The 10,578-nt window shown below is 36.2% G+C and overlaps 1 long non-coding RNA gene across 1 annotated transcript; it reads right to left on the bottom strand.

Moving 5' to 3' along the window:
• Positions 1–836: 836 nt before the first annotated feature.
• Positions 837–9,907, bottom strand: LOC138326101 (uncharacterized). The gene is made up of 3 exons (XR_011208874.1): positions 9,770–9,907; positions 5,361–5,433; positions 837–3,313 (listed from the first exon to the last, which is right to left on the bottom strand). It is a non-coding gene; the product is annotated as an uncharacterized lncRNA (long non-coding RNA).
• Between the last annotated feature and the right edge of the window lie 671 nt (positions 9,908–10,578).

The raw sequence follows: 10,578 nt of genomic DNA, 5'->3' as shown, positions 1-10,578 counted from the left end.
CTGTATTTGATGTGTCTAAGGTGTGTTTACCATCACATCGACTTGTCACGACATGATAATGTCTGTATTTAATGTGTCTAAGGCGTGTTTACCATCACATCGACTTGTCACCACATGATAACGTCTGTATTTAATGTGTCTAAGGCGTGTATACCACCACATCGACTTGTCACCACATGATAACGTCTGTATTTGAGTGTTAAGGGTGTTTACCACCACATCGACTTGTCACCACATGATAACGTCTGTATTTGATGTCTAAGTGTATTCCACCACATCGACTTGTCACCACATTATAACGTCTGTATTTGATGTCTATAAGGCGTGTATACCACCACATCGACTTGTCACCACATGATAACGTCTGTATTTGATGTGTATAAGGTGTGTATACCACCACATCGACTTGTCACCACATGATAATGTCTGTATTTGATGTCTATAAGGTGAATATACCACCACATGATAACGTTTGTATTTGATGTGTATACCACCATATTAATTTGTCACCACATTGTAACAACTGTATTTGATTCTGTATGTCACCACACAAGGACTTGTATATTTGATCTTCTTTGTTCCAAGATAACCTCTGGAAGTTGGTTGTAATAGGTTAATGTACAGTAAAACACGTTTATAATGAACATTCTTACAGCGAATGCATGTTTCTAACATTTAGTAATTTTCGTTTCCTGTCAAGGTTCCTATAAGATGTCTGTAATATGTGTATAACAAACTGAATAAGGTGGTCCCCAAAGGTTCGTTATAACCATGGTTAACTGTATACCGAACCTCTTGTACATGTAGCTTAATAATAACACAAACATATGACTATGTAAGAAGTTTTAATTCTAGTTTATTCAATAATACATAATGTAATAATAATGCACATATTAAGTTATGTATCACTGCAAAATGATTAAATACTATTAAAGCACCCTTCTCCTTCATCCTGACTCAGTAAATATAGTAAATAACTTTTAAAATAAAATGTGGCAGAAAAAACTATGATCTATGACCTGGGCTGATGCAAAATATCTGCTGAAAAAGTTTCAATTTTCAGCAGCTAGATAATCTGAATTTAATACCAGCACATGCTGACTCCAGTTTTATCTAAAATCATTTTGAGTATCACTAAAAGTTGAAGTTTGTGTCAATGAAAAATTAGTAAGTATTATATATATGTATTTAGAGCTTATGCTAAAATTGGTGAAACTAGAACTGTCGCCAGATCTAGAGTGGACAACTAATACCCCCTGCTACACAAATTTAGTAATAACTACATTAATAGGGGACATATCAGAACCCTATATAGTTTATTCAATTCCCCTTTATGTCAGGGTTCTGTGCTCCAAATTCTATCAAAATCTGTCAAGTAGTTTAGGAGGAGTTTGCAGGACAAAGTTGCATCTACAGATGGACAGACAGATGGATGGACGGACGGACGGATGGACAGATGGACAACCCGATTCCAGTAATAACCTATAACACAAAATTTGCCTTAAAACCAAATATTCAACATATATTTTTTCTGCTTTTCTTTTAATACAGATCAATTAATACCGTTATTAATGAAAGTTTAATACATCAGGAAGATATGCATGTTAATTGTTCTTAGCTATAGGTAATTTCTTCTATTATATATGTAAATAACTATGTATAAGTTAATTATTAAAAATTCAAACTATTAAATGTTATTTTATAGATCCAGACCAGTGCAAATACTGTTAATGTGGACATTTTCGTGAGGGGGAAATTTTGCTAATTATATGAAGGCCGCTTGATTGCGAAAATTTTCCTCGCACGTAATATTTTTTACATGTTTGTTCAATGGCTAAAAGCGTATCTATCGGGAAAATAACAACATTGTGAAAGTTACATGCATACCAATAGCGAAATTAAGCGGAAATATCCATGTAGTATACAGTATGCTTTTATTAGTAAAGATATGCTCTTAAAAATATGCTTCTTTATACAGTACATGCATGTAATCATGAGGAGAGGGCATATATAGGCTTTGTCTGCTGCCCGATCCAAAATTGAATCTCTTTGATTTAATAAAATATTTTTAAAATAAAAAATAAACCTACATATCAAATTTGAGCGTTTCCTTCAGTATTTCCTGAGAAATACCAATAAAAACTTCATAAATTGTTGAATTCAAAGAAGGCTGCCTGGCGGCATCTTATTTTTGATCAGACCCAATATGCAATGTGTACAACTAGACACCAAGAAGAATTTACTTATGCAATATGAGAAAAATTCCTTCAGCATAATCTGAGAAATAGTGCTATGGCAAAATCCAAGATGGCTGCCAGTCTGCCATCTTGCATTGGTCAAAATACAAAATACAAAAAGGCACCAAGGGAAACCAATATACCCAATTTGAGAAAGATACCTGCAATACTTTCTGAGAAATAGCGATAATTGTCAAAATCCAAGATGGCTGCCAGTCGGCCATCTTGTTATCCAATCAGTCCTAAAATACAATATGCACAACTAGGCACCAAGGCAAACCTATATATGAAATTTGAGATAGATCTCTTATGTATTTTCTGAGAAATAGCTATAACAAGAATTGTTTAATATGGAGGGAAGGACAGAAGGAAGAACGGATGAACAGATCATGGACATTAGACAATATGAATCAGATAGGGACTAAAAAAATGTTGAATCTTGGAAAATCTATGTCAGCTTTTGAATAAACAGGAATGACCCTAAACACCCAGTCTATACAACAGAGACATGTTGCCAAAGAAAATACACCTTCTCTTCAAAATTGATAAGAAATTTTTTGTCACTGGACAACAACATTTTTCTTTAAGACCCTGCAAAAATTTCTTTCTAGCCCTGTAACTTTTCTCTTCTTGATATCTTGTTTAAAGTACAGATAACATTATCCACCCAGGCTTCATCCATTGTATAAATCAAATTTCTTCAGAAATAGTTTTACGTTTCTGTTGTACAATTTTTTAACCAACTGTGTTATTTTTAAGAAATTTGTCCTTGGCATTATTCTGAAATTAACCAAATGTAATTCTGGGTGAATTGTGACTATGTGAGCATTCATACTATTTGTATTTGCCGTATAATGTAACATAATATACATTTACAGTTTTGAACAAAGACCAAATGTACTATTCCCTTCTTCAATGGAATCCTCCTAAACATCCTTGAGCCACATTTCTTAATTGACCTCCCATTGATCACCCTAGTAGACTGCTCCTGAACAAAATCTTCAACTTCAGCAAAGGGTGGTGTCAGTCTTGGGAAGCTTGCAATGTTCATCCAGAAGCACTTCAAATCTGGCACACTTGTAAATAAATAATTAAATTATGTATAGGTATACTGATGTTGACAAAAGGGAGAGTTCAATTAAATATTTTTTATCCATAGTGGCTCATGAGCATTAAAAGGAAATACAATAAAGCATATTCTAAGCAACCTAATAACCAACAAGCACACAAAACATTTTTATAGTAATAACTAGCACTGCAAGCAAATGGTTAACTAATATCCCCGCTACCACTCATTTGGGGAACATAGCAACCAAATGTTGTTTTAATCCATGGATAAAGTTCAATAATGTTCATTTTGACATTTCATTTGGTAACAATGACAACCAACTGACAGCCATTGTATTTGGCATCCTTTCAAAAACTCTGTGGCTTAATCGGACAATATCTTCATTTATATATGATTAACCAGAAGCCTCTCTTTTGTTTCTATGGTTTGATTTGGTTTATTAGACTTATTGTCTTATTAACAGCTATCAGGTAATGTAAGGACAGCCTCGCCTGTGTACAATGTGTTGTGTGTGTAAATGTCTGTATGTTTTGGGAGGCTGTGTATGTGATATATTTATATTGTGTTTCCAAGGTATCCATTGTTATTATTAAACCATGTGATGTGGTAATTAATAGACATCCATCTGTTTTTGTGATGCAATGTCTAAATGTTATTGCCTATATTAGAAAACCTGTGTACTATTGACTTGGTTACCTTGGCAATCAAAAAGTTTGCGGAAAATAAGTGTTCTTTTATAAGCTACACACATTATTGTGAATTTACATCAGAATTGGTCCAGTTCAGGAGGGTTTGTACGGACAACGGCCTAGGCAAAAACGGCCTATGCCCCATTTTACATGCAAGTCTTTCCCAATCCAAACATTATCAATTTAAACATTAAATATACCACACTTCTGCATAACAAGTTTTACCACTGATATGTGTTGTTGAGATTACATGACTTTCCAATGTTTTTGTCACAAAATGTGCGTTATGATTCAAATGATACAGTCCATACCAGCTTGAGCTACACCAATTAGGCTTTCTCAGAAACATGGTCTGTAACATGCTGTTACTGCTGTGTTCTAGTGACTTTCCTGATGGCATCCACAGGTAATGGAATTTGTATAAATACTTAACTTATAAATAAATTCAGTCAATTTAACTACAAGTATAGATAACTATCAACAAGAGGCCCAGAGGGCCTGTATCGCTCACCTGTTTTTTTTTTGTTTTTTTTTTTTTGAGTAATTCTGTAATTTAGTAATTAGTGATTCAAAAATCACAAAGACTCTTACAATTAGGAAAATAGCAAAATTGACTCCATGATTTGTTTAATTTTTGAATCCCAACCATATAATGATGCTATAGATACCATACAAATATGCTATCCAATACATAGTCACAGAGAGGAAGTAATTTTTATGAAAATAGTAGCCTTATTAACCTTTTTGGCCCCGCGCCTAAGGCCCCGGGGGTCAGCCCCATCATTTGTACAATTTTGAATCCTAACCTTAAGGATGCTACCAATGCACTATGAGTGCTATCCCATGCTTAGTTTCAGAGAAGAAGTCGTTTATATGGAAATAGCCAAATTGACCCCTTTTGGCCCCGCCCCTCAGGCCCCTGGGGGGTCAGCCCCATCGTTTGTACAATTTTGAATCCCCACCCTATGAGGATGCTACCATTGCATTATGAGTGCTATCCCATTGTTAGTTTCAGAGAAGAAGTCGTTTATATGGAAATAGCCAAATTAGCCCCTTTTGGCCCCAACCCTCAGGCCCCGCCCCTCAGGCTCCTGGGGGGTCAGCCCAATTTTTTGTACAATTTTCAGTCAGTAACCCATAAGAATGCTACCAGTAAAATTTTGTTGAATTCCGACCAACGGTTATGGAGAAGAAGTCGATTGTTGGCGGACGGACGGACGACGGATGCCACGGTATGGCATAAGCTCACCTTCGTCCTTCGGACCAGGTGAGCAAATAAATTAATGCATCTGGTCTAGTGAGATATTGACCTGGTAGTGATCAACAGACATATCTCAAATTTACCATATTGTAAAGTAACTTCACCTCTACTGATGTCTTTGTCTGTAGTGCCTTTTTCATTGAAGAGATCTGGTTAGCATGACGTCATGATCACGATCTGTAATGAGAGTAAAAATTGTCTAGCGATAAGTGAACACCACATTGCCACCTTATATTTAGGATATCTGTAATCCAATATCATATTCAAGTCAGCTGTTACACAAAAGACAGTTTTATTCTGAATAAAATATAATGAAATATCTTATTTCAGGAGTTTTTTTGTTATTTAATGAAAATATGAAATGATTGATATTATTATGTCATTTTATGAATTTTCAAGGAAATTTGCTTCTAGAAGTATATAGGTTAGGTCTAATGATCAAGGCTCAGTTGTTCAAAAGGTGATTATTAATAAGATAATCATAGTTATGTATGTTTATAAAATAATCTGAGGGTTGATAAACACAATATATAACTTACATGTATATTGATTATTGCAATAGAAACAAATAAAGATGATAAGAATGACCTTTTTAAAAAAAAATGTTATTCATGGCAACAAGTAAGTCCCAAAATGGTGCACTAAAGAACTATTACTGTCGACGCGGGATTACTTCGAAAGGCAAGGCTGCATTACTTCCTCGATATGTGGATGAACTAGTTACCTGTGCATCTATACACACGAGTGTGGTTAATTTATTCTGGGAATGCAGCGCTAGTTTTCATTGGTCGACGCATTTCTATAAACACGCCCATTTCCTCAAAAAATAAACTTCAGAAAAGAAATCAGTATTTAAAAATCAGTTTCAGTTACCGATACATATCTGACATACGCGACGTAAAGCAGAAAATTTGTAGGAAAAGCACACATTTTTGCCGATTTACCTGAAAGACAAATTCTCTATTATCGTGAGCATTTATTTGTAACAAAAGCCATGCGTGTAGTCAAAGCCCCAAAACAGCACCGCTGATCGAGGCTTAGAATCTACAACGACGTCCGTAATTATTTACCGGAAGTAAACCACAGAATATCTAGTTAAGTATTAGTTCTTTGTTATATTTCGTAACTAAACATATGTTTTTTTAATTCTAAATAGAGTCGGTTGCTTTTACGAAACTACTGCTGAAAATGTTTACATTCTGTTCGTAAAATTAGGTCACAATCGAACTGTCAGATTGTCTACCCCCCCGATCGCAGATAGTCTACGTCTACAGATACAGATTTAAACTGATGATAAGTATGTATCGTTTACGGTTACATTGTTAAAATATTACCAACAAGTGGATTGTTTTGGCTGGAGCTGAATATCCAGCGTTCTCGCTGACATGACACCCCGTAGGGCTAACTGGCTTGCCCAAACCAGCGTACGGCACATGTTTACAATATGTACATTGTTGGGGTGCTGTTTTTGTGCACAATATTTCAGCGCAAATAATTTTATTTATTACTTAAAATGTTCATTTGAATTCATTTTCTGTTGTAAAAGGCATTATAGTGATCATTTATTCAGTCTTTATTTCAAAAATCTTTGTGGCAATAATCAAAATACCGTCATTTATGAGGATCCCATTGTGCCGATTTGCCGACAAAAATCTTAATTTTACTTTGATCATTTGTTCGAACTGATTAACTAAAGATTTGTTTTCCTAAAAAAATGTGTGTTTTGAACTATCCGTCGGTTCAAATTAATCGGGGCATTACAATACAGTATATATGTAAAGTTCTAACACCGAAACTGAGAGGCCATGTACTACGCCGTCACATCTCGGTGATCACTGAATTGAAGAGTTTTTACATGAACAGTGTACGAGCTGTCAGTGTTGTTTATGGGGCGGGGCTTATGAAGTCAGACTCGACCAATCGCCATGCGCATGTTATCCCATTCAATTTGTGCCTCTAGTGATGAAAGGAACTTCCTCCGTCTGTCTGGTTAGTACTTCACATGTGCCTTTCGAAGTAATCCCATGTCGACAGTAAATTAAATGATGAAAAAATTAAGATCCACTTTACTTCAATCTTAACTCAACAGACTGACAATGATAATCTTAACAAGAGGCCCATGGGCCTTAGCGGTCACCTGAGTTCAGACACAGAATGAAACAAAGACATGCATATAAACACTATAAATATAATATTGGCCCATCAGGCCCTTGAAGTCAGTCAGTGATTTTATAAATTTTTAATCTATGAAGATTATTTGGTTCCATCAAATCTGTGAATTCAGGAGAAAGATTTTTGAAATGTTATCCATTTTGACCCCTTTTGGCCCCACCCCTCTCGCCCCTGGGAGTCGGCCAGGACCAATATGGATATGATGTTAAATGCTATCTCAGGCTAATAATTCTAACCAAGATTGACTTATTTCCTATTATGAAAACTAAGCAAATAATGTTCCTAAATGTGTTTTCCTATATAAACTATAGTAAATTTGACCCCCTCCCTAGGGGAAAATTTGAGATCCCAGGGCCATGAAATTCACAAATTTTTGTAAAGGGCCTTAAGACCTTCCAATCTATCAAGAGTATCTGGTTCCATCAAATCTGACGAATTCAAAAAGAAATATTTTTGAAATTAACCATTTTGACCCCATTTGGATGCTCCGCTCCCCTCTCTGGCCGCTCTGCCCCTGGCGGTCAGCCATGACCATTAAGGATCACTGATGTTAAAATGCTATTTATCAGCCTAACTACTCATTCTACACCCAGTTTGTCACTAACATTTTCCTATGAAAAATAGGCACAATAATGTTCATAAATGTAGTTTTTCCTATATACAACTAAAGTAAACTTGACCCCCATCCTACAGCACGAAACATGGAGACCACCAGGGTCGATATTAAATTTTTCACAACTTTTGTAAAGGACCTTTAAGATACCACATTCCATCCATATGGCAGATTATTTGAATTCTACCAGTTCCAGAATTTCAGAAGACAAGATTTTTGAAGTTTTAGCCTATTTGACCGGATTTTTTGGGACCGCCCCCTAAAGGCCCCTGGGGATCAGTCAATGGAAAATTTGGTACATAAAATTCAATGGCCATCACATAGGGAATAATTCTGACTACCAATTGTGACTAATTCCACCTATCTATAATGACTAAATAATGCTACAAAAAATGTGTTTTCCATACTATAAACTTCATATATAGTAAACTTAAACCGGCACCCTAAGGGGACGCGAAACACATGAGAAAACTCCTCTACAGAGCAGTCACATATAATTCACAACTTTTTATTCAATAATAACAACTCATCTTAAGAACTGTCCATACTATTGCAAGAACATTCTTGCGATACTATCACCCATTTCCAGTATAGTCAAGAAGCAAAGATATATTAAAGAGTTATTAGCCTATTTAGCCGCCCCTTTGGCCCCGCCCCTCTGCCCCGAGGGGGTTGACCAGGACCAATATAGATATGATATTAAAATGTTATCTCATGCTTATAATTCTAAACAAGTTTGACTCATTTCGTATTAAAATTGAGCAAAAAATGCTCATAAAATGTGTTTTCACTATATAAACTATAGTAAACTTGACCCCCTCCCCAGGGGGAAACGTGAGACCCCAGGGTCATATAATTCACAATTTTGGTAAAGGACCTCAAGACCTTCCATCTATGAAGAGTATGTGATTCTACCATTTCCAGAATTTCAGAAGAAGATTTTTGAAGATATAGCCTATTTGACCCCTTTTTGACCCCGTCCCTAAGGCCCCTGGGGGTCAGTCATGGAAAATTGGTTAATAGGATTCAATGGCAATCTCATACTGATAATTCTGACAATATTTGACTCATTTCCTATTACAAATGATCAAATAATAACTCAAAAATGTGTTTTCCCTATATAAACTATAGTAAACTTAACCCCCTCCCCAGGGGGAAACCTGAGACCCCAGGGTCATATAATTCACAATTTTTGTAAAGGACCTTATGACCTTTCTATCTATGAAAAGTATTTAATTCCATCACATCTGTGAGTGGAGAAGAAGATTTTTGAAATTTTAGTCAATTTTACCCCTTTTGGCCCCCTCCCATAGCTCCCTGGGGGGTGGGACCATATAATTCACAATTTTGATTGGCCTTATGCCTTAGAAGGTTTGTGCAAAATTTCATTGAAATTGCTTCGGCAGTTTTGGAGAAGAAGTCGAAAATGTAAATTGTTTACGGACATACGACGCACGACGGACGACGGACGACGCACGACGCACGACGACGGACAAAAGGCGATTAGAATAGGTCACTTGAGACTTCGTCTCAGGTGACCTAAAAAGGAAACACCAGTAGCCATGCCGGACTCCAACAAAATGAATGACTGTTCATTCACTTACTTGGTGCCTCTATAAACATATCTGCATCAGTTTACTTTGAATTCGTAAATTCTGTTTGTACAAATTAATTAATTTGGTTTACAGTAATCATACCTTAATCAAGAACTGACCAAGAGTTACCTACCAAACATCATTCATTGGTATGAAATCAGCCACGTTACTTTCTCCTTTCTCACCAGTCTCCTTGTCATCTTTGTCCTCCTCGTCATCCCCAGAATGTGTGATAAGTCCTCTAGTTGGAGCCGGTGGCTTCTTTCATTTTTACCTGTAAAGTAACAAAGGAGTAGACTAACTAGAACTGTCACCAGAGTAAACAACTAATACTCCCTGTTGCACAAAATTAATAATAACTCCATTAATAGAGGAAATTGCAGAACCCAATATAGTTTTCTTATATCCCCTTTATATCAGGGTTTTATGTACCAAATTTAATCAAAATCTGCCAAGTAGTTTAGGAGGAGTTTGCCGAACAAAGCTCCAGTATACCCCCATTAACTTCATTGCGGGTGGTATAATAAAAGGAAGTCACAATGCTACAATAGTTATTCTGACTTAATTTTGTTAATCGCCTACACTTTTGACTGTTACCTACTGTCCCCTACACTTTGACTTTTACCTTAAAGTGCACTATACTTTGACCTTAAACTTACCATGCCCTACACTTTGACCTTTACCTTGCCGTTCCCTACACTTTGACCTTTACTTTGCAGTTCCCTACACTTTGAACCTTTACTTTGCAGTTCCCTACACTTTGACCTTTACTTTGCAGTTCCCTACACTTTGACCGTTACGTTACTTACCCCTATAACTTTGACCTTAACCTTACCGTGCCCTACACTTTGACCTTAACCTACAGTGCCCTACACTTTGACCTTTACTTTACTGTCCCCTACACTTTGACCTTTACCTTACAGTGCCCTACACTTTGACCTT

The sequence above is a fragment of the Argopecten irradians genome, chromosome 6 (genome assembly GCF_041381155.1).
Source record: "Argopecten irradians isolate NY chromosome 6, Ai_NY, whole genome shotgun sequence".
NCBI classification, from domain to species: Eukaryota; Metazoa; Mollusca; class Bivalvia; order Pectinida; family Pectinidae; genus Argopecten; species Argopecten irradians.
This window is presented reverse-complemented; position numbering and strand designations above follow the sequence as displayed.